Raw genomic sequence first — 24,179 nt, forward strand, 5'->3', positions numbered from 1 at the left:
TCAAAGGTTCAAGACAGTTTAGAGGCATTCCATGTGCAGGAGATCAAAAGGATTTTTAAAAGTCACTTTAACCATGTTTGCATTTACAATGAGAGTTATAGGGATAAGTTTACTGAAAAGCAAAAATATTTCAAATATTAAAATTAAAAATAAATAAGGTTTTAAAATACTTTAATCTCTAAGGAGATACAGCAAATCATAAGATAAAATGTGACAACAAAGGAGGACCAGAGGCCACATGAATCGGCAGAATAATGAGGTGTGGGCAGAATGGGGTGAAATGCCACAGGGGCACAAGTTTCTCTTAGGAACGACTATAAACAGCTCTCCACCAAAAACCTGGCTTGAGTTAATGCTAATTCTGAGTTAGCTGGAGAGCTAACAGTTGAAGGAGGAGGACAGGAAAGGAACGGAGTGCTATGTGCTTCCGGACAGCAGTTTTAGCTTCTGGCTGGGAGTCTGCAGGCTGCTGGCCTACCTTACACCAAACTTGCCAGCCTCAATCATCACTTAAGCCAATCTACCTATACACCTACCTATCCCTCCTATTGGTTCTATTTCTCTTGAGAACCCTGAGACAGAAGCCGTGATTTTCTTCAAAATCCTACGGAACGGCAATAGCGTCTCTACACAGAATCCCCTTCTGCCATTCAGGATCCTCAGACTGGCAAATTACAAGGTCAAGTAAAAGATATTCTAGGAGAGCTGATTACATTATAGTCTAGACTTGCTGAAGAACAGTTTCTTGCTTTGGACCACACTCAAAACTGGCAACCTAATGGGATTATTGGGTCACAGCAGAGGAGCAAAATATGTTATGTGTTGCCTGCAAAAATCGATAAAGCCTATCAAGATTTGTGGTTGTAGGTGCATGCATGTGCGTGTGTATATGTAGGTTAGGATTTACAAGGTACATGGACTTGTCTTTTTCTTTGAATGGGATATCTTGACATGCCCCATACCACTGGATTCCCAGAAAACTTCACTGAAGTGGCAGATCCCTAAATTTACATGGAGTTTACATCTCATCCTATGGTAAACATAAGTCTTAGAAAAGCAAGACATGTAGGTCAATACTAATCGAAGTGCAGTCTGGATTGTCAACTGTTACTGATCCTCCATGAATATAGAAATTGAAAATACTTAGAAATGTTTATTAAAAAAAGAGAGAGAGAGAGAGAAAGGTTCACAGTAACATGCCAGAATCTAATTTTTAAAATGGGATTTTTATTGTCCTGCCTTTTTAATTTTTTTAGTAGTAATTCATTTAGTGGTAATTTATTTTTATTGTATTTTACAAAAGTATTGGTCTGAATAGATTAGAAATTTTTTTAAATGGTCCACCATCAAAAAAAAACCCACAAAAAACAAAACAAAAAAATGGTCCATTATCTTTGATTGTTTAAGAAACACTGAATACCTGTTATTTTCTACTCATCAGATTCTATTAGCTTAATGTCATCCATATGGTGGACCAATATGATAGCCTAGAGAGTGATACTCCTGTGGAGTAGATTGTGACAGAGGGTCAGAGAGATGACCCAGCCTTGAAGTAAGATGTGTACCCCTGTTCTTGTCAGGTTAAGAGCAAACTGCTTCTGGTGCTCCCTGTTTTGGGATAAAGAGAAAAAGAACTCACTGGGATTATAGCTGCATGTCAGGGACTGTGTTGATTCTAGCAAAGAAACTAACTGGAATTACTACTTGGTTAAAATAATCTGCTTTCCTTCTCTGAGGCCACCCGCATATTCATCCCATCTTTGGTGGTAGGACTAATCTCTGTGATTCTCTCTCCCAGAGACACAGCACTGATTTTGATTTACTACTTTGAAAAGGAGGAGCAGTTTGAATAGTTTTTACTTGGCTTTTAATACCAAAATAGCCCTTAATTCATTCATCACCTGATCCTCAACAAGACCCACTCTGATTTGAGGCCCACAGTGTTTTCTAGATCTCCAGGGATTATCATTATTTGAAAGCCACTGATCAATAATCCTTAAAAGAATTAGTTTTTTTTTCTTTTTCCCAGCGTTCAAGTGTCAAATGGCAAATCATTTGGGGAAGGCTAGGAAAAAGAGCTAATGAACACACTTACAAAATTGTTGCAGGTATTTTAACCATGTGCCAAGCAGCTGTGGGTGTGAGAATGTTCTCAAACTGAGATTTGGATAAGGGGCCTTGATGCATCAACTCAAGTCAGTTTCCATTCAGCAGTCTTAAGGGATTGTTTTATTTCTTTAGTTATAAAGGTCAAAAAAAAAAAAAAACAACTTAATAACCTGCCCATTTGATTCAATGTAGAAACCATCAACAGTTTTTCCCCCACAAAAGTCCCAGCAGTCAAATCATTCTAATAATTATCCTTACTCTATTCCCTATAGAATTGGCTGAATTGTGTCCCCCCCACCCAAATTCCAATGTTGTAGCCCTAGCCCCCAGAACCTCAGAATGTGACTGTATTTGGAGATAGGACCTGTAAGAAGTGATTTAGTTAAAATGTGGCCATTCAGGTGGGCCCTAATCAAATCTGACTAGTGTCCTTATAAGAAGAGGAAATTTGGACACACAGACGCTAGGGATGCACATTAATAATTCTGTACTCAATCCAATGTGTGGGCTTTTCCCCCACACTACTCAGCAATTCTCCGACATAGCTAGGTGTCCCACAATTCAACTCAATTCTGACACTGTGTACCCAGAGATAGCATCAGATTTCACAGGTCAATTGACTATATCCAGCAGAAATTCAGCCACTTAGTTCTCCTGGCCATCCAGACACTCTCTTCAATCCAGAAGGATTCCTGCCTTCTTCTCAGCCTTGGCTTATCTGGAGCTGTCCTCACAAGAACAGCAGTCTCAGAGCTGAGTTAAGGGGTCGCTGTTTTTTTATTTTTTCTCCTGTTTTCAAACATCTCTTTCCCAGCCCATTTACAATAGTCTCCTTTGAAAGAAACAGCAACAACTATAGTCAACCCTTAATGGCTCACAAAGTTGCTTTGTTTCTGCAAGCTAGCTTGCAAGCCTGGACTTGAATACTAGAACATATTCTGTGTATTATAGGAAAAACATTAGAAAGAGGCTGTATTAGTTTCTTAAGGCTTCCACCACAAAATGGATATCTTAAAACAACAGAAATGTATTCTCACACAGCTGAAAGCTAGAAGTCCAGAATCTAGGTGTCATGCTAAGCTCTCAGACACTGGGTAGAATCATTCCTTTGCTAGCTTCTGGTGGTTGCCATCAATCCTTGGCATTCCTGGGCTCACAGAGTCATCACTCCATTCTTTACCTCTGTCATCATACAGCATTCTTCCCAAGTGCCTATTCTCCTCTTCTTATAAGGGTGAACCCTACTTCAACATGAGCTCGTCTTAAATTGATTACATCTGCAAAGACCCTATTTTCAAAATAGGTCACAGTCACAGGTACAAGGAGTTAGTACATAAACATCTCTTTTAGACAGGCACAATTCAACCCATAACAGAGGCAAAACGTAAGTCTCACACAAAGGGTCAGTATAATCAGCAGCATGAACTTTCCCCAGAATTACAAGGAAAATAGCAAGTAAGGTATGTCATGGCCTCCAGTGTGATCATGGGCTTGGGTGACTTACATTCTTATACACAATTTTACAAATAGAAAACACAGGTGTAAAAGATGGCAAATTTGTAAACTAATTTAAAGAGAGATTATTCCTGAGGAAAGAAGAAGTCCTTCATCTAGATGATATAACCCTTTACAGAGCACTGATTTGAATCCAAGATAAATATAAAAATTACTCTTTAAAGGGACTGATTTATTGTGTGAATATGGATATCCAGAAAGATCAGATATCAATTATTATATATTTCATATAGACCTTTTTTTAATTTCCTAGCTTCCAAATCCAACCTCCATTTTGACCTACCAACAAAGGTGCAAAGTTTGTGATTCATATACTCACTCAACAAATATTTACTGAACATATACTATGTGCCATGTGTTGGATGCTGTGGTTTCAAGGTTAATTAAAGCATGGTCTCCACTCCCAAGATAACTCTCAGCAGTCTAGCAGGAAGGAAATGTGTGCCAACACACAATTCGAGTGCCATATTATAAATGCTACAGAGATATTAAGTACCGGGTGTTGTGGTATCAAGAGAACAGATAAATAACCCAAACTGGGGGTGTGGTATTCAGGAAAATCTTCACACCCAGAGAAAACAATATTAGAACTGAATTATAAAAAGTGCCAAAGAGTGGGCAGAGGTGTTTTAGGCAAAGGAAACAGCGTATGTGCATACAAAAGTGTGAGAGACAGCACAGCACAATCTGGGCACTGCAAGAAGTTGAGTATGACTGCATCTAAAAGAGAAGTGAGGATGGCAAAGGAAGGGGGAAGGCGGACGGTAGTTATAGCTGAGGACAGGAGCAAATGATGAGAAACGTCCATGACAAGTGCAATGAAGAATGCAGTCAACTTAACCAGTGCTCCACAACAGCTGTTCTCTCCTCTGGGCACATGAAAGACCACACTTTCCAAACGTTGGGTTTAAAGGAATCACAGGGCCTGTTCTGGCCAATAGGCTATGACAGAAGTGAAATATGTCACTTCTGGTTCAAAGCACAAAAAAACAATGTGGCCTCTTCACGTGCTCTCTACCCTTACTACAGCTACCAGCAACATTCAGATGGCAGAGCCTCCACCAGCCTGGATCCCTGAGCAACTGTGTGAGGCAGAACATTGCCCCCCATACTCCTGTACCACAGGGGACACAGAGAATGAATAAGACTTAAAATGTTTGCTTTGTAAAGCCACTGAGATTTTCAGTTAGTTTGCTACCACAGCATAACCTAGCTTTAACCTAATGAACACAGGGTGCAACTGCAAGAACATTTAATCAGGACCATTGTTTAACAAGACTTGTATTTTAGGGGTGCCTGGGTGGCTCAGTCAGTTAAGCATCCGACTCTTGGTCTCAGCTCAGGTCATGATCTCATGGGTCATGGGATCAAGCACCCCCCCCACCCACTCAGCAGGGAATCTACTTGCTTGAAGATTCTCTCCTTCTGCCCCTCCCTACCCCCCTCACTAAAATAAATAAATCTTTAAAAAGAAAAACAAGACTTGTATTTTAGAAAACTCACATTGGCTATGAGGTAGGGTGTAGACTAGCAGTGCCAAAGATGGATACGGGGAAACAAATTCAAGGCTATACTAATAATTCAGAGTTAATTGGTGTTGTCTTCCATGTCAACCAAACTTACCTCCTTCCAACTAAACCTTACAATACCTAGCATTGGGTCATCCTGGGCCACACCGTGGCACATGAGGCTTCCTTGGGCCCAGCCCTCTTCCAGAATCACTACATGTAGAGATTTCCTGCCAAACTCCTGTACTCGTGCAAAAAGCCTACAACCAGCAAAAGAGCCTGGATCTCTAGTTAGAATAAGAAAATCTGTGCTAGTAGAGAAAGTGCATATAATGACTTGCCCTAAATTACTCTGAAAACTTCTTTTGTGTAGCACTTACTCCTAACATGTAGCATTCTGAAATTCAGAACAGAAGAATCAAAGGGAAGAAAGCCCTCAGGTACAATTCACTGTCTGCCTATCCATAAATTGTTAAAAAATCTGGCCGAGATTTCCCTGAGCATCACATAAAACATAAAGAAGTTACTGAGATTAAGATACTTTAGAAGCCAATATAAAACGATCAATATGTTTGGATGTTTGGTGCTAACAAATAACGTGCACCACAGTGACTCCCCACACAGTTACTAAACCAGTTGGAAATCGAACATACTTGGAGATAACTCTAGTCTGGGATTTCAATCCCTAGGCTACTCAACTAGTGCGATGGTGAGTCTCTTAGTGACCTTGGACAAGCCACCCACCTTCAATGTCTCCATTTCCCTTCACTAGCTTAACAATGAGAAGATTACTTTTCCCCTCAGAGAGATCATGTAAAAAATTGTAACAGAAGCGTTTATTAAGCATTTTGGATGTCTTTCATACACGGAGTCTGAAGTTCAAAGCAGTTCCATATATGCCTAGACAGGGACCCATAAAGGCATTTGGTCTACACCAAGGGATGACTCTGCCATGTGTTACCATTGAGAAATAAAGGACTTGTATTAAAAATGCATAATTTAATCAAGAGAAAACCACTAATCAGTAGGAAATATGCAATTGATGTTACGGGATTTTTTCTAATGTTCATGTTATTAAAGCTGCCACAATTTCTTATGGATCTATTGAAATGAAAATTAATGTGAAGGAGAGGTTTTGAAAGATAAAAGGAGATCAAACCATAAGGTCCTCAGGAGAGCCTAGCACTCCTCTGGGGAAAACACAGAGCAAAAGCAGCATAATGACATTTGTTCTTCCTCCAGTTCAAAGTTACAAATCTGCAAGCTAAATTTCGCACTCCTTCAGAGGTCAACAAACCATGTGGTTCTATGAGGGCCCAAACAGCGCGGAATATACAGGCCATCTGTAATACTGCAATGGTTTGTCATGGACTCTCCGACTCGTGTGTAGAGCTGGCAAAATCTCTGAAAATTCTAAGTGATCCTATCAAGCCTTCCTACGGGTTAATAATTGGATACAATCTTCCAAACAAGACTTTATGGGATGCAGCAGGGAGTCCTGTTTGAATCCTATTCATTCACAAACGAGCACATTTGACAATTTCATTAGAACTTAACTGATATAAGAGTCGTTTAGATGTTTAGGGCTGAGCCAAGGAGTGTGTGTGTGTGTGTGTGTGTGTGTGTGTGGCTCTTTCTCTTTTGTATTGTGTTCACTGAGAGAAAATTCAGATCAATGGAAAAGGTGGAAAACAGTAAGAACAAAATGGTGCCCAGCTAGTTCTAGCACACCCTCAGCTGGAACCATCCCGGCAACCTTTGCAGATTTTAAGCCCAGGGAATTGGGGCTGGAGGAATATCACATTGACAGCTGTTGGGCAGGGTTGATTTCAGGGGTGGGCAACACTGTTTTGTCCATAGCACTTCTCCTATATTTGAAGAACATAACTTTAGAGCTGAACATTTGAAAAAGCCTACTTATCACGATAAGTGGGCAGCACTGATGAAAATAGTCACATGAACTTTCCTTAGCTGCACTTAAGCGTCTACAGTGTGTACGTTCCAGGCACTAAGAAAATTGCTAAAATGAACTGAAAGCAGCCCTTCACACCAAGAAACTATTCTTCATCATTAAAGCCTTTGTTTTTAAATAAGTCTGTCTATGAGAATGAGAAGAGTGAAGGCAGGAGATGGGCAAAAGAAGTGTGCTTGCCACACCAGGAGGGATGAAAGAAGAAGATAACAGGGAGGTACTTGATAGGAAAGTGGGGGTCCTAAGCGCAAAAGGATCTATTTCCACAGTTCGTTAACTGGTGATCCCAAGACTAACAATTCATCTTAAATGTGGCTACCCACCCTTGCTTTGTAAGGTGATGAAAATCATATAAAAGAATAGCTTGCTTTCTTAAAAATCTCAGAGCTCCCGGGGCTAAAGTAGAGCTTGGCATTCTCAGGTGTCAAGTGGGTCTTGTGTGCATTGGTTCACAGAGCCATACTTTCCCTAAAGCTACAGGAGATTTTCAAGGCGTGGCTGAGGTGCTCTGCCTTCTGCCTTTCTATTATGGATACTTTATGAGTGAGGTTTTAGGTAACTGTGTTGGTTTCTTGGCAGAAACAGAAATTATTCCAAGAATCATGATTCTATTGTCACTTGGTAATCTTTCTATTTCCAGGACACAAGTTCTTAGAATTATAATTCCTATGTGGTCCCAATTCATTCCAACTCTTCTGACAGAGGCAGGACTATATATCACAGGCCCAAATTTCAGAATTAGGATAACAATTGACTTTCTCCACCTAAGTGCATGGTAAATGAGACAATGCTAATGACTATTTAATGATTTTTTTTAATGTATTACACTAGCAATATTTAACTCTGAAAGAAATGGGTATAACCTTTTTGCCTATATTGCATTTTATAAACTGGTAATAGAAAAAAATTTATCTTACTGTATCCTACCTAACAAATTTTTATATTTCCTTTCCATTTTAAATTTTTGTGTATTTTTGTTTTGTTTTCCCAATCTTAAGGTCCTAGAGCATAGAAATAAAGACTCACAGCATAGAATTATATACATACTAGCTGCATAAAAATAGTATTCTTTTCTAATCAAAGAAAATATCTATATTGGTTAAATCTAGAAGAGAATATGGTAATCTTTTTTTCAGTTTGAAAATAAGGTCAATATCGGGCGCCTGGGTGGCTCAGTTGGTTAAGCGACTGCCTTCGGCTCAGGTCATGATCCTGGAGTCCCCGGATCGAGTCCCGCATCGGGCTCCCTGCTCGGCAGGGAGTCTGCTTCTCCCTCTGACCCTCCCCCATCTCATGTGCTCTCTCTCATTCTCTCTCTCTCAAATAAATAAATAAAATCTTTAAAAAAAAAAAGAAAAGAAAAGAAGGTCAATATCTATTGCAACTTAGTCTTCACTTTCTAAATATTTTTACAGTTCCCACCAAGGCTACTTTATCATTTCTCATGGCATTCTTCCCATTTCATAGATGAGGTTCCTAGGATATAGAGATGTTAAATAACATGGCCAAGGTAAGAAAGCAGTGAAATAGTAGAGCTGGAACAGAATCCAATGTGACTGAATCTTACTATGTTGTCCTACTCCCTTCCTCCCTTCCCTCCCTCTTTCTCTCTTCTTCCTTCTTTCCTTCTTTCTTTCTTCCTATTGTTTTAAAGCCTTCTTTCTTTTAACATGTAGAAGCTGTAAGGATTCTAGAGGACTTAAATTTATTTTTCCATTAATATCTTAACAGAAAATTAGAAGGAAAGAAAAGAAGGAAGAGGATGGGAGGGTTAGGGAGGGAAGGGGAGAGGAAAGTTGGGGAGGGGAGGGGAAGAGATGGAATGGGATTCCTTTCCTTTAACGATAAAACTCCTTGAAAGTATTCTCTGTACTCAATATTTTCAATCTTTTCCTTCTTTCCTCGCTGCTTCTCTCTAACCAAGCATGCCCTCCATCACAGCATGATACTAAAGCCAGCATCCAGGTCCATCCTGTCAGCTCAGAACATTAGAGGTCATGTCATCCCCAGACACAGCTGACCAATCAAGGAACACACAGACCTAGGCTCAAGGGTTGAGAATGTCTGCTTATCATTCAAAGGAACCTGTAGGACAGGTAGTTCATCAGCACTACCCTAGAGATATAATCACCAAAGGTACCAAATGAAATCTCCAACATAAAGAACAAAGATACTTTCTAGATTTCTAGTCTCTTGAGATGGAAAAGACTTCTGGGGACCAGACTAAGTGGCACCAGGGCACCTGCTAGCATGACCTCCTGGGCCTCCAATCAACAGTGTCCACCTTTTCAGGAGACCTCTGCCCGTTAGCTAGGATACAATGGGGAGTTACTTAGAACAGAGGGCAGAAAGCTATCAGTAGAAGGAAGGAGGAGGAGGGGATAAAAGCAGGGAAGGAATGTGTTTTTGTTTTGCAAAACCAGCAATTCCTGCCAAGGAGACCCCCAGCTAGGTGTTTCACCTGATACCCCATTACGTGAACCAGTTTAAGCCAGCTTGGAGCTGAGAACCTGTGCAGAAGCCCTCCCGAGTTGCCTAAAGTTACCTCTAATTTATTATAATACTAATACTAAGAGCTCCTTCTATTGGGGTGGGGGTTCAACATTTTTTAAACATACAATGTATGCACTAGCATGTTGACATGCTAGGCATACGCAATTGAACCAAAGTGCTTAAGTAATAGAATATGTTTAAGTTCCTTAATGTATATGCAAGCTCCTTGCCCCCAGCCCCTGATACAGTGACTAAAAGCTTCCTGTACTAGCCCCACAGGGAGACAGTGCTTTGAGAGCTATCTCCCTGTCTCCTTACTTGTAACAAGAAATAAAAAGTTCTTTGCTTTCAGCACTCCCCTGGGTTGTGTTCAATTAAATGCACCTCAAATGGCAAGTTCAGTTATAATACTGATCCACCAAGGCCCTCCACATGAACAATTCTCAGACGTGTTGGCAGCATTTAGCTGACCCTTAAGCAGCATTTGATTCTGCTTTAAAGCACTTTTTTCACTCAGAGCCTCTGACCTATCAAACTTCCCTGGTTTCCTTCTTCCCTCTCAGGGTACTTTCCCTCCATCTTCCTTGCTATTTTCTCATCATTTCCCCAACATTCAAATTTGAATTATCCAGAGCTTAGTTTGGGGACATTTTTGCTTTCCTATCTTGTGATTTCATCCAACCTCATGACTGTAAATGCCATCCACAGCCGATAACTACCAAATTCCTGTCTCCAGCCAAGACGCTTCCTTGAATACAAGTCTAATATATCCAAATGCCCATTGACATCTTCATTTGGATGTCTAACAGACATCTCAAAGTTAACATGCCCCAAACTGGACTTTTGCCATTTCTAACCAAAATCTGCTTGCCCCCAAATCCTTCCCCTCTCTGTATCAAGCCAAACCCTTGGCGTCCTCCTTGATTTCTTTCTTCCTCTCGCACTATACACACAATCCACTAGCAAAACTTGTTAGCTCTACTTTCAAAATATATCCAGAATACAATTAGTTCTTAAAACTTCCTCTGTGTCAGTCTGATCCACACTGCCCTTACATCTTGCTTAGGCTGTGTAATAGCCTCCTAACTGGAATTCCTGCTTTCACCCTTGCCCGTTTTTAGTCTATTGTCACAACAGCAGCCAAAAGGATCCCTTTAAAACATAAGTCAGTTGTGGGCGCCTGAGTGGTTCAGTGGGTTAAGCGTCTGCCTTCGGCTCAGGTCATGATCCCAGGGGCCTGGGACTGAGTCCCACATCGGGCTCCTTGCTCAACAGGGAGTCTGCTTCTCCCTCTGCCCCCCACTCCCCATCATGCGTGCACATGCTCTCTCTCTCTCTCTGAGACAAATAAATAAATAAAATCTTTAAAGTAAATAAATCTTAAATATATGTATATTATATATATGTCAGTTCATCTCTCTGCTCTGCTCCAAACTCCCAAACAACTTCTTATCTTGCTCAGAGTAAAGCCCAAAGTCCTTACAGAGACCTCAAGGCTCCACACAGTCCAGTCCTGCATCCCTTCTCTGGCCATGTCTCACTAAACTCCTCTGTTGTTACACTGGTCTGCCTGCTATTATTCCTCAAAGACACAGGCACATTCCTACCTCAGGGCCTTTGCCCTTGCTGGTCATTCTTCCTAACACGCTCTTCCCACAAAAATCCACACGATTTGCTTTCTTACCTCTTCAGATCTTTCCTGAAATCTTCTGAGTAAGGGCTTCCTGACCACTCTCTGAAATTAACAACCATGCCCATAATCTTCCTCCTCTTGTTTAGTTTCCTCCTTAGCACTTGTCACTATCTACCATAGTATATGTTTTCAAATCTGTCTTGTTTAAGTTCTGTCTCCCCAGTTAGACTATACCGAGTGCAGGGATTTTTGTCTGTTTTGTTCACTACTCTATCTCTTACACCAAGAATAAAAGTAGACATTCAGTAAATACTGTAGAAGGAGGCAGAAAAGAGGAGGAAGGAAGCAGAAGGGAATGAGGGGAGGAAGAAACAAACAAAGGAAGGATTGCAAAGATCATTAAAGCCCTAGCTCCTCTCAGTGTGAAAACAGCTTCTAAGTCGTTTATGACATTTAAGTCACGGGTGGCATAAGCCCACTCCATTGCTTCCTGAGTAGATCTAGATAAATAGAAACCATCAGCCTCTGAAGAACAAGTGGCATCCTCTTAACTAAATGCACTTTTTAAATGCCCATGTGAACCAATTAAAATATGAAGTGGTTCCAACTTCCAAAAGCTTTTTTCTTAGACAACAAACTAGGAACAGAGGCCAATGCCCAAGCTGCTCCTCTACCTCACGCCATGTTAAGTGTGATGTTGGCTCTAGACAAATGTTAAATTGCAGCCATACCCCTTTTATTTCCCAAAACTAGGTTTTGATTTATCTTACTGCAGATCTTGAGCGTCTGGAATTTTCCCAAATGAACTAAAATTCCTCCATCAGTAAAACTACTGCTCATTACCTGTGTTAATTTCATCTCTTTCTCGGCATTCGATAACCCCATCTGTTGCAATTCCAACTGTGAGACGGGAGAAGAGCAAGAGACTGAGCAGACCCTAATGCAGAGACACTGTGGGTTAGCAATAGCTCTTTCACGGAGAAAAAGGAAATTTGTAACTAGCAGTGGACACAGCTAAAATAACCTGGCCAAATGTAGCCTTAGTGTTAATCGCACAGATTTTACAAGTTCACAGTTCATTATTTTAAAAGTTCATATTTATACTTCAAAATGTCCAGTATAATTTACTGATAAATTTATTTTTGTAGATATATTTATTCTATAATGCCCTGTAGTATAAAAGCAGACCTTACTTCAAAATGCATATGACCTAATTCTCAACAGAAAGCTGCCAGACCTCCATGGGACACCAAAGTTCTGAATATGGGTCTGCAGAACTTTAAGGAAATGCTAGGCATAATATGTCATTTGGTAGATGCCCAAGAAATGTAAGTTCCCTCTTTGCCCTTTCAAAGGAACAGCCAAACCTGGCCGAGCTCATCTGTACTCTCCTGACAAAGTTTCTCAGCAATTCCATTGTTGGAAGCCACACCGGATGCTACATTCCTGCCCCCTGCTGTCTTCTGAGAGCCTTCCTGGGGCTCTGGGGAGCTGCTAAAGCATTTTCTTCCTCTTTAGAATAGAATGATAAACCAGGTTGTAGTGATTCAGAATGACACTTCAACAAGCTCAATTAATATCCAGTAGGCAAGGATTGATTTGTTTCAAATTTGCCCCTATTCAAAAGGGGAGGGCTGTGCTTATGGAAGTGGAGGCTCTCTCAAGATTTGTTCCCTCTCTGTGCTCTCAAGCTGTCCCTCTCTCCCTCCTTCAAGAAGTGGCTCTGCAGACAGGGATCAGGGCAGCGATATTTAAAACTGATCCGTTCTTTGCCATCAATATTTTCATAAGTGAGGCCAGAAAGAGAACTAGGCAAAAATAAGAAGTATGATAATTTGTCTTCAATATAAGGTTGCCGGTTAAAATATGGGATGCCCATACAAGTTTAAATTTTAAACAAACAACATATCTTTTTTGCATAGGTATGTTCCAAACATCGCATGCGATGTATTTATACTTAAAAATTATTCATTTTTTGTCTGAAATTCAAATTTAACTGGGCATCCGTACTCTTATATGCTGAATCTGGCAATCCTACTTCAGAACCCTCTTCTTCCTTTTCCCTCATTCCCCACCCCCAGATCCTCTGCACTGAAAACTCGTCTGGGATCCGGGGCCACCCAATCCAGCCACATGGGAATGGCAATCCAGGAAGGCTTCACAGAGAAGATGGGACCAAATTAGGTCAGGAAGAATATACATTATACTAAAGAAAGATTAAGGGGGAAGAGAGGACAGTTCCAGGCAAAGGGAATGGTATATGGAGCTTAAAAATCCATGCATGTTATAGAAACTACAAATTGCAGTATTACTGGAGTATGAAATATAGGACAGAGAGGAGCAGTGATGAAAATTATGAAATAAGTAGGAGCAGATCAAGGCCCTGAGTGCCAAGATCAAGGGCCTGTTGCTGCAGAGCTCTTGAAATGTTTTAAGCAGGAGATGATGTGATCCAATTTGCTTTTAAAATAAATTCTTTGTGACATGTGTAAAAACTAGTTGTTCAGAGGATAGAATTAAAGGCAGATTCACCTTTCAAGTACCCAGGACAGGCTGGAGATGATGAGAAGCTGAACTGGGGCTGTGTGAGAGGGATGGTGAGTGAAGAGACAAACTTAGTAAATATTTATGAGGAGAAAAGCACTAGAAGGGTCTGATGACTGTTTGGAATGATGGGAGAGGAAGGAGAGAGATCCAGGACTGCCCCGTGGGCTCTCCTTGGACACCACAACTATGGTAAAATTCCAGACACAATGGGGGCAGGTTAGGGAGAGCATTGGAGGGCTGTTAGGAGCTCAGTCTGGAGAAGATTATGTTAAAATACGTACGGAATATCAACAAGGAAGTGTTCTGTAATTATTTCAACACATGAATCTAAGACTCAGGGGGACGAGGTTAGAGATAAAGATGTGGTATACATATCCACATAAAAATTTATGTTTACCAGTTAAGGTTATGTTGCCTGGATATAACGTGGTTTTAACAGAATTAAAAGTAATTTCTCTGGATCTAGAGGTGCAGAGTCCAGGGCTGATATGGAGACTACAACCCGTCATCAGGGAGCAAGGCTTCCAGCTTTCTGCATCGCCATCCTCAGTACATGGTTTCCAACCTCAAGGTCACTTCCTGGTCTAGTGTGGCATTTCAAGCTCTGCCCATTATGGCTATATTATCCACAGCTGAAAGAAGGCAAGGAGGGCAGGAGAGGACATTTCCAGCACCTTTTAGGAGCCTCCCCTGAAATCTCACACACCACCTCTGTTCACAACTCCTCAGCCTGATCTTAGCCATACAGCCCCACATAGGTATAATAGAAGTTAGGGAGTAGAATGTTTTAGCTGAGCCCGTTAACTCCCTGCACGAAATCAGGGTTCTGCTAACTAAGGAAGAGAGATGAGTAGATACTGATTCAACAAAGAGTAATCTCTGTCATATGATGGAAATGGATACGATTAAGGAAAATTTGAAGAGTAAAAATATAGTAGGTGAAGGCAGACCCAAAGATTTAAGGACTTAAGGGAATGATTTAAGGGGCAAGCAAAGACTGAGAAGGGAAAATAGTAAGGCGAGGGGAAGAACCCAGGGAAGGAAGTATCTTTTTATAGTTTTCCAAGTAGTGATTCATTAAGCCTTCTACAGTAGAATCCATATTGCATCCTTAAGATTTATACTGATGCTTCTGGGTTTTTTAATTGATTATTCACATTCCCAGCTAGAGTTTTATATTACACACTTACTTATGCCTGATGTCTGTGGTCATATAGCTTCTTCCAAACAGGCACCTTTGGAAGCCTCATTAGCTCCTTGAAGACATCAGAATATGCTGGAGCAGCAACTTACTAGATAATATCTTTACTTTCAGATACTGAAATAATTTAACTCTATGGCTCATTCAAAAGCATTGGGTTAATGAGAACATTAAAAGTAACAAACAATAGATATCACACTGGAATTCTTAGCACAGAGCAGAAGCAGTTATACTGATATCTCTCAATAAAATAAACAGAGTTCATTATTAAAAGTTGTCTTGAAAACAAAATTCTGATATTGAAACCATATTTTTCTCATTCACTTGTGCTTCCTATGGAAAAAAATCAGCCCCAAGACATGTAAAACAGAACTACTCCAGAGCCAAGTGTCGCCTCCACTGATGGGAACAAGGAAATGAAACAGGAAAGAGGAAAAGATGTCATTAGCAATAGTATATAGGCTTATACTCTCTAGATAGAAGAAAGAAATTAGCGAACCTGTCAATGAAAGGCAAAGCAGGGCTAAATGTAGGCCAAATAGGAGAAAAGAGACTCACTATCATTGTTGTCTCCCCAAAGCCGTCATGAGTGAATTTTCAAAATATGGTAATGTCACTTACATGACCATTTCTCTATGATCCAGGGCAGTCAAGAACAGTGTCTTCCAGCTAATTAAGTATTCCAGGTGTTAATAAAACCTTACACATCTGTGGTAGACTAAGGTGACAAAGTAGTCTAAATGCAATATGTAATTTTAAGTCCCTGAAGGATCTTAAACCTCCTGAAGTTTTGAGAAAGATGATATTACATAATCCCATTTTACAGATAGAAAAGCACATGCAAAGGGGCTATCCCCATCCTAAGATGAAGAGGTATAAATGAATTCTCACTCCCGAAGTCCTATAAGCCTATGAGAACTACACAGGTATTGAGAACATTAGAGCTCAGGCTTTATGCCTCCAAGATCTCTGTTCCCTCAGAGTATCACAATGACACTTAACATATATGGTTCTTGTGGGTTGTCAACATTTAACATGATCAGAAAAATGCCCCAAGCAATAATTTTACCTCATAGTGATGATAACAGAGTATGTTGCCGTATCACAGTTCCTCAGAAGCATCCTTATAGAGATCAGCACAGGTATAGGTGTGTACAGGGAAAACCTTCGTCTTCCTCCCAGGTGCCTCCTCTATGCTCCCACAACTGCGAGACTCACAACACTTCCGACCCCAGATGTGGGAGGCATTGTTGCTGCAACAAGCAGTTCTCTGTGACACTAGCTACGTGTCCTACAATTCAATTCAGTCCTGACACTATCTACCTGGAGACAACATCAGATCTCACAGGTCAGGGGTTCCCACAAGGCGCCCCTCACAACTTCAGAGCCAATCACAAGTCCAGGTTATCACCTACACTCCTGGCCAACTGGCTACACTTGGGAGGTTTCCAAGACCCCCTCCTTGGGTTTGATTAATTTCCTGGAGCAGTTCACAGAATTCAGAGAAACAGTTTACTTACCAGTTTACTTAAAAAGGATATAATAAAGGAGACAAATGACCATCCAGATGGAAGAGATGTGTAAAGCAAGGTACGTGCAAAGGAGCATTTCATTTCCCTACCCCCTCTAGGAGCACCTCTCTCCTAACACCTCCACGGGTTCACTAACTCAGAAGCTCTCCAAAGCGCATACTTTTGGGATATTTATGGAGACTTTATCACACAGGCATGCTCAATCATTAATTCCATTTCCAGGCAGTCTCCCCTCTCTAGGGAATATGGCATGGGGCTGAAAATTCCAAGCTTTTAATTGTGGCTTGATCTTTCTGGTGACCAGTCCCCATCCCTGAGCCCACCCAGAGATACCTCATTAGAACAAAGACATTGCTATCACCCAGGAAATTCCAAAGGATTTAAGAACTGCAGTCAAAGATCAAATATTAGAACAAAAGAGGCTCCTAGTGCTCTTATTACTTCAGAAATTACAAGACTTTTTAGAAGCTCTGTGCCAGGGGTGCCTGGGTGGCTCAGTCGTTAAGCGTCTGCCTTCGGCTCAGGTCATGATCTCGGGGTCCTGGGATCGAGCCCCGCATCAGGCTCCCTGCTTGCCGGGAAGCCTGCTTCTCCCTCTCCCACTCCCCCTGCTTGTGTTCCCTCTCTCGCTGTGTCTCTCTCTGTCAAACAAATAAAATCTTTTAAAAAAAAAAAAAAAGAAGAAGAAGAAGCTCTGTGCCAGGAACTGGGGCAGAGACCAATATATATGTTCTCTATTATCTCACAGGGTGTATGCAGAAACACACAAAAAAGCTCTGATTAAAGCTCTCTTGAGTAACAAAGAACCCATTATTTTTAAATTTTCACATTTAGATATTGTTATGTAATTAGAGGTCTCAGGAAACTAATACTTAGAAACTTCGATCTTGCACATGACTGATTTTAACTTTTATCCTCCTAGTTAAAAACTTACAACATGGTTTCTTCCCTTTCCCATCCCCTCCCCCACCTCAAGGTCTTTCAGTATTTGATTATGACACAGTTACACAAAGCACCCCTGCAAGGTGGTTTACCAACCCCAGACTTTTTATGCAGAGGTAGTGTAGAAACACAAAAGTAACAAGTGCAGTATTCTCCAAATTGACACTATCTCTAATTTCAGCACCAACAAGATCATTCACACACAGTGCATTACTTCCTGGCACCTTCCTCCCACGCTGATTCCAGTTATAGGCTTAACGTCTGTTCCATAACCATTGTTACAATCCATGGCAAGTACTAATTTCCAATTGCTTTTATAACAAATTACCACAAATTTAATAGCTTGAAACAACTGTTATCTTACTGTTCTAAGGTCAGAAGTTTAAAATGGGTCTTAATGGATTTCTTAGTCCATTTGGGCTGCTATAACAAAATACCACAGACTAGTTAGCTTAGAAACAACAGAAATTTATTTCTCACATTCTGGAGGCTGGAAGTTAAAATCCATAAGCCAATACGGTCGGGCAAGGGCCCTCTTCCAGGCTGCAGACTTCTCGCTGTATCTTCACATGACAAAGGAACTAGGTAGCTTTGTGGGGTCTCTTTTATAGAAGCACTCTTCCCACTCATGAGGGTTTCTCTCTCAATACCTCCCAAAGTCCCCACCTCCTAGTGCCATTACATTGGGTATGAGATTTTCATATATGAATTTGGGGAGCCACAAACAGACCATAGCAGTGGGCTCAAATCAAGATATCAGCAGGACTGCCTTCTTTTTGAAGGCCCCGGGGGGAAAATCCATTTCCTTGCCTTTTCCAGCTTCCAGAGGCTGCCTCCATTCCCCAGCTCATGGTCCCTTTCTCTATCTTCAAATCCAGTGGTGGAGTATCTTACAATGTCCAACTCTAACCCCCACTCTCTCCTGCTTCCCTCTTCATTCACAAGGACCATTAGGATCACATGGGCCCACTTAGATAATCCAGGATAATCACCCTATCCCAGGATCCTTAACTTAATCACATCAGCAAAATCCCTCTTCCTAGGTAAACTAACACAGTCACAGTTGTGGGGATGGAAACATAAACTTCTCTGGGGGACCATTATTCTACCTATCACAATAGCAAAGAAAAACTGGTGAGAGAAATTTACTGGATCATCTACACTATTTGAAAAAGAAATCAGACCATTAGTATCATTATGTCTTTAGTAAGGACAAGGTTTCCTATTTTGCCAGTCACTTCAAACAGACAGCCATTTCCTACAAAGTCTTAGCTTATTCCCAAAGAAATAACATGAACCATAAAGGGAACATGGTTTTATATGGTTCTTAAAATGTGCAGCCTTAACCCAGCAAACCTTAACTTTTGTTTTTCAAAAGTGAAAGGCATGACTAAGATCATTCCTCTGTCATATTATCAAAGGTCTTAGGACAGAAACTAAAGTCTTTTATTGTGATTCTATGCATTGTCCACAGAACTGGACAGTAACCTCTACAGAGGAAAAATATCAGAATTATGAAAGAAAAAAGATTATCTGCTTTACTTTCTACATTTATGCAGGTGAGAGAATCTATTCTGGCCTTAAACTTCTCCGGAGGTTTCTAATTTTTCTTGAATGAACATTTGTGTGTGTGTGTGTGTGTGCAGTTTGTTTAAAAGATCTCCAGAAGAGAAAAAATAATTTAGCTCAGTAACCTTTTCAGATAGAAAATAGCTTTGATTTTTCTTACACTGACTAATCTCTATCTGGCTGTCAGAGGATGCTATTTAAGTAGAAAGCAAGAAAAAGAGGTCAGAAACCCATCTCTCTCTTGCTCAGAATAGCAATAGAAAAAGAGGAGAAAATACCAGGACAGTTCTTACCACTCTTCTACCTAATACAGGAGAAAATCTCAGTTTAAGGCAGAATGGATTTTAGCTCTTTTACTAATTTTATTCATGTTCCAAAAAAATGAACAAAATCTTGAAAAATGTACACGTATTATAGTCAATGAGATATACATAGACAGAGATATTACTCTTATTCTAAATGTCTTGTGCCCAATGGTCTATATTCTTAGAATCATAGAAAAGATGTAGTGCATGGCAGAGGGTGGGGTTCTGGGCTTCTAAAACAGGTTTCATTACCTGCTACCTGTATGAGCATGGGCAAATAACTTGACCATTCTCAACTTTGTTTTCGCATCCCTGAAGTGTTGATAATAACAGTACCTATCTCACTTCACTTCAGGGTTGTTGTGAAGTACTCTGTGCAATGCCTGGCACCTACTAAGCTCAATAAATGTTAGCCATTGTTATAATCTAAATGGTACTCCAGAATCAGAAAGAAATAGATCAAAACAAATAAACAAACATCCATCTGAGCCCCAAACTCAATCTTAGGATACAGAAGAAACTTAAAGAAATGCATATGAATTGGTGAATAATTAGTCAAATTTTTGTTCAAGTCCTATTTTAGCACTGCAGGACACCTCTTCTCAATTTACTCTTCTCATTGAGAAATCTACTGAGAAGAATTTTCATCAAAGATTTCATTGCTTTGATGACCTGAGTAGAAGGGCCTGATAAGGCATGAAAGAACTGAGAATGCCTGCTTCATTATTATTAAGGAATTAACCCTTAAATATCTAGGATTACAAAAATAACCACCAACCACTGCAGATTGGTTAATTAGAGAAAATCAAGCAAAACTGAGGTCTTAGTGACTTAAAATCTGGTATGGTCTCAGAACATAATTAATATCCAAATGCAACAAAAACATAGCAAAGAGCTCAGGCATATAGAAGGTGATCCATAAATATTGTTACATGAAGAGTAGGAAAGATGGAGGCAGAGAGGGAGCAGGGTGGGGAAACGGAGGGAAGGAAGGAAGGAAGGCAGGAAAGGAGGGCTGACTCTTTCTCCAAAGACAGAGGATGATCCATAACCAATCTTGTTTGTCCCTTCTTGCTTATTCCAAACTTCACCTTTTCCAGCCTCCCCCTTCACACACACACACATGCACACACACAGACTTTCCAATCCAGACAAAGTGTAGTCTTAAATTCATGGGGGTCATCCAGAAATTGATCTTAGATGTGTGAAGCACCCCTACACAAGCCATTCAAGTTTCTACATTTGAACTTGAACTGCTCTCCCAAAACTAACATCCTCCATAACAAAGACCTAAATCTATCTCTCCGGCAGTCCCTGACTTAGCAATGGCCCATTCATACAAATGGCTGTCATCACGCTAGTCCTAAGCTCTATTTTACTGGAACATAAAAGCAGTCCAGAAAACATTTATGTGCTCATAGAGAACCTACTGGTTTGGAAGAAAAGGTAAAAAGAAGTTATAAAATGTAGAGGCAGCTTTAGCAACTCTCACCCTGGGAACAGATTCCCAGGCAAAGTTAATCTGCCCTAATCAGTTCTCTTCTGCCCGATACCGTTACTAAGCCTGCCTGTTTGTAGTCTCACATTGTTCCTTTGCCTAAAATTCTATGAATTAGGTATTCATTTGGACTATCAAGCACTCTCCTTAGCAATGCAAATGATTCACAAAAGATTAATGGGCTTTCAATCATGAACATATTCATACTGCATTAATTCAATCAGATTGCCTTCCTCCTAACTCCTGGAAAGCATTTGAATTCAAGAGTTTTATTACTGGAGAAAATATGAAGACAATTAGAGGCACTGAGAGCTTTTTGTTTCATTTATTCATCTATTCCTTCATTCATTCATTTAGATATATTGAATGTTTCTAGGTGCCAGGCCCTGTTCTAATCACTAGAGCACTTAGTGGCCAAGGGTGGCCCTTGCGGAGGTAGGGAGTGGTGTGGAGGGGGCTGTTGTGCCAGTCAGGGGCTTAGTACCGAATGAGGGCATAGAGTCTGTAATGAGAATTCCTTCCAGGACAAAAATATTAAATTGAGGTGGGGTGCCTGGGTGGCTCAGTCGGTTAAGCCTCCGACTCTTGATTTCCTCTCAGGTCATGATCTCAGGGTCATGAGATGAACCGCACCCCCCCTCGGCGTCTGACTCCATGCTGGGCATGGAGCCTGCTTTAGATTCTCTCTCTCCCTCTCCCTCTGCCCCTCCCCCTCCTCATTCCCCTTCCCCTCGCGTTCACTGGTGTTCTCTTGCTCTCTTTCTCTCTCTCTCCCCCTCTCTCTAAAATAAATAAAAATAAAAATATTAAATTAAGGCGAGGAAAGGAAATAGAAGTGTGATGGACAATTTTTATCTACTTGAGAAATTTGTCTCATCCAGGAAAGAGAGAAAAAAAATTTTTTCCTTCTTTCACTGTTTCCAGGACACAAAGCATAACAGAAATAATATAATTTACTCACCTTCTGGGTCTTTTGATAAACATTCATTCTGAGTGGTAGAGAGACTTAGTATTGATTTTATAGCCTTTTAAGGTGTTTTAAAACTTTACTTGCCTCCATTTTAAACAACCCTACAGTTACACTACTCCCAAACCATTATGATCCTGAATTCCTATTCTGATACTTGTACTGGTGATGACCTCAGAAATTATTAAAGGATATGGAGGTGAATCTCAAACACTAAACACTCGAGAGTCACATTCATGTTGCATTACATTTATTTTTACATTGCTTTTCCTCTCTGACTTATTCTCATCAATCGTGCATACTCTCAATACACCTGCCTCTAGCTTGTTTCCGATCTCATTTGCGGCCCTACTCCAGACAATCCAGCCTGTGCAAGCCATGTGTGAAACAGGAGTGAATGGCAAGCCTGGCAAATTCTCCTGTAAGAAAAGCACATGAGTCTTAAGGCATGAATTTTGTGACATTTATTTTAATGCTCAGATATTTTCCTACATAATTTCTCTGCTTTGTTTTGGGTAACTAAGGATGTCAGATAAATGACCACCAGTTAGAAATAATAATGTTGGAATTTACCATAATGAAATCAAAAGGGAAGTTGACAGTGGAAAAGCTAACTCATTTGTACAGTGATCAAGATATATTTTGTGTTCTTTAAAAAAAAAAAAAAATTCTTACCTTCATCTGCCTTTACTGTATTCCTGTTGTCACATTCATGAGTGACAACTGACCTGTAGGAACAGTCAACTTCAGTAGGTCTAAGGACAAAAGCCGGTTTTCAGTTCAGAGGTGGAAGAGGTGGTGTTACATTTGAGGTGTTCAGAGAAAGTTTTTATTCCCAAAATATCTGTCTTAACCAACAGCTGCTTCTCTTTTAAAGCTCTACCTGGCTTAAAACTTTTACTTCTTATTATTAAGCAAATGTTCTTGGGATACTTTTGCTTTCTAAATTAAAAGTCTCAATATTCTCTTTAGCACTCTCCTTAATAATGCAAATACTTCCCAAAAGGTGATGGGCGTCCAGTCAGGAACATATTAATTTTGAATTAGTTCAATCAGGTTGCTTTCCTGCTAACTCCTGGAAAGCATTTTTTTTTTTAAGATTTTATTTATTTATTTGACAGAGAGAGACACAGCGAGAGAGGGAACACAAGAGGGGGAGTGGGAGAGGGAGAAGCAGGCTTCCCGTGGAGCAGGGAGCCCGATGTGGGGCTCGATCCCAGGACCCTGGGATCATGACCTGAGCCGAAGGCAGACGCTTAACCACTGAGCCACCCAGGCGCCCTCCTGGAAAGTATTTGAATTAAAGAGATATTTGAGGGGCACCTTAAAAAAAAAAATAAAGAGATATTTGATTCTGGAGAATATATATTTCTCAACTTATACTTGAACCCTTCCTCTTTTGTGAGAAGACTGTAAACTGTCCCCCAAAATCCTTCTCTCATTCTTACACAGAAACAAAACTGTAGCAAAATCCTGCGGCTGGCTAGACATTTCCTACCTCCCTTGCTGAGAGGTGTGACCACCTGACCGCGCTGGCAGGAGTGATATGCATTTCCTGGCCAGTGTCTTACAACAACAGGAATACCTTCTCCATATTGTTTCCCTTTCCCTCAGAAAGCAAATGACACAGTGGAGACCCACCACCCACAAAATAATGCCGTAGGGAAGCAGGAAAACACAGGATTGAAGAAACGTAGGTCCTTGAATGTCCCTGTGGAAGAGAGATGCCTAGCAAACGAGCTGCCCTACAGTGTTACATGGGAATAAAATAAAGGGTGATTTTATTTGAGCTATAGTCTTTTAAGGTCTCTTCGTTGGAGCAGTTTAGCTTTGTTCTCACTAATACATCTAGAAGCAGCTCCATTGTTTATTCCTCCCTCTCCCGACTACAACTTCACCCTGACTCTTCCCCGTCAGCATTTGTACATGTTAAGAATACTTATAGTAAAAAACAATGATTTCTCAAGTCTCTCTTCTTTCTGTCTTTGCCAAACCTCATCAAAATACTGTTTAGGAGTGCCTGAGAGGCTCAGTCAGTTAAGTGTCCAACTCTTAATTTTGGCTCAGGTCATGATCTCAGGGTCATGAGATCAAGCCCCGCATCAGGGTCCGTGCTGAGCATGGAGCTTGCTTAAGACTCTCTCCCTCTCTCTCTGCCCCTTGCCCCCTACCCCTCTCTAAAAAATAGATAAATAAATATTGTTTAAGCTAGTGAATATACGGCTCTGACTTCATTAAGGCTAAACCTTTGTCTTCTCCCTTATATGGCCATCCTTGCCTCTTAAATTCATTTACCTCATCATCTGTGACACCCTAGACTATCCTCATTTCCTTTGCTTCTCTGGCTACTCCTTCCCAGGCTCCTGGTAGGTTCCTATACCTCTACTT

The sequence above is a fragment of the Mirounga angustirostris genome, unplaced genomic scaffold (genome assembly GCF_029215605.1).
Source record: "Mirounga angustirostris isolate CCGP_5_RB_7025 unplaced genomic scaffold, mMirAng1.0.hap1 SCAF_2, whole genome shotgun sequence".
NCBI lineage: Eukaryota > Metazoa > Chordata > Mammalia > Carnivora > Phocidae > Mirounga > Mirounga angustirostris.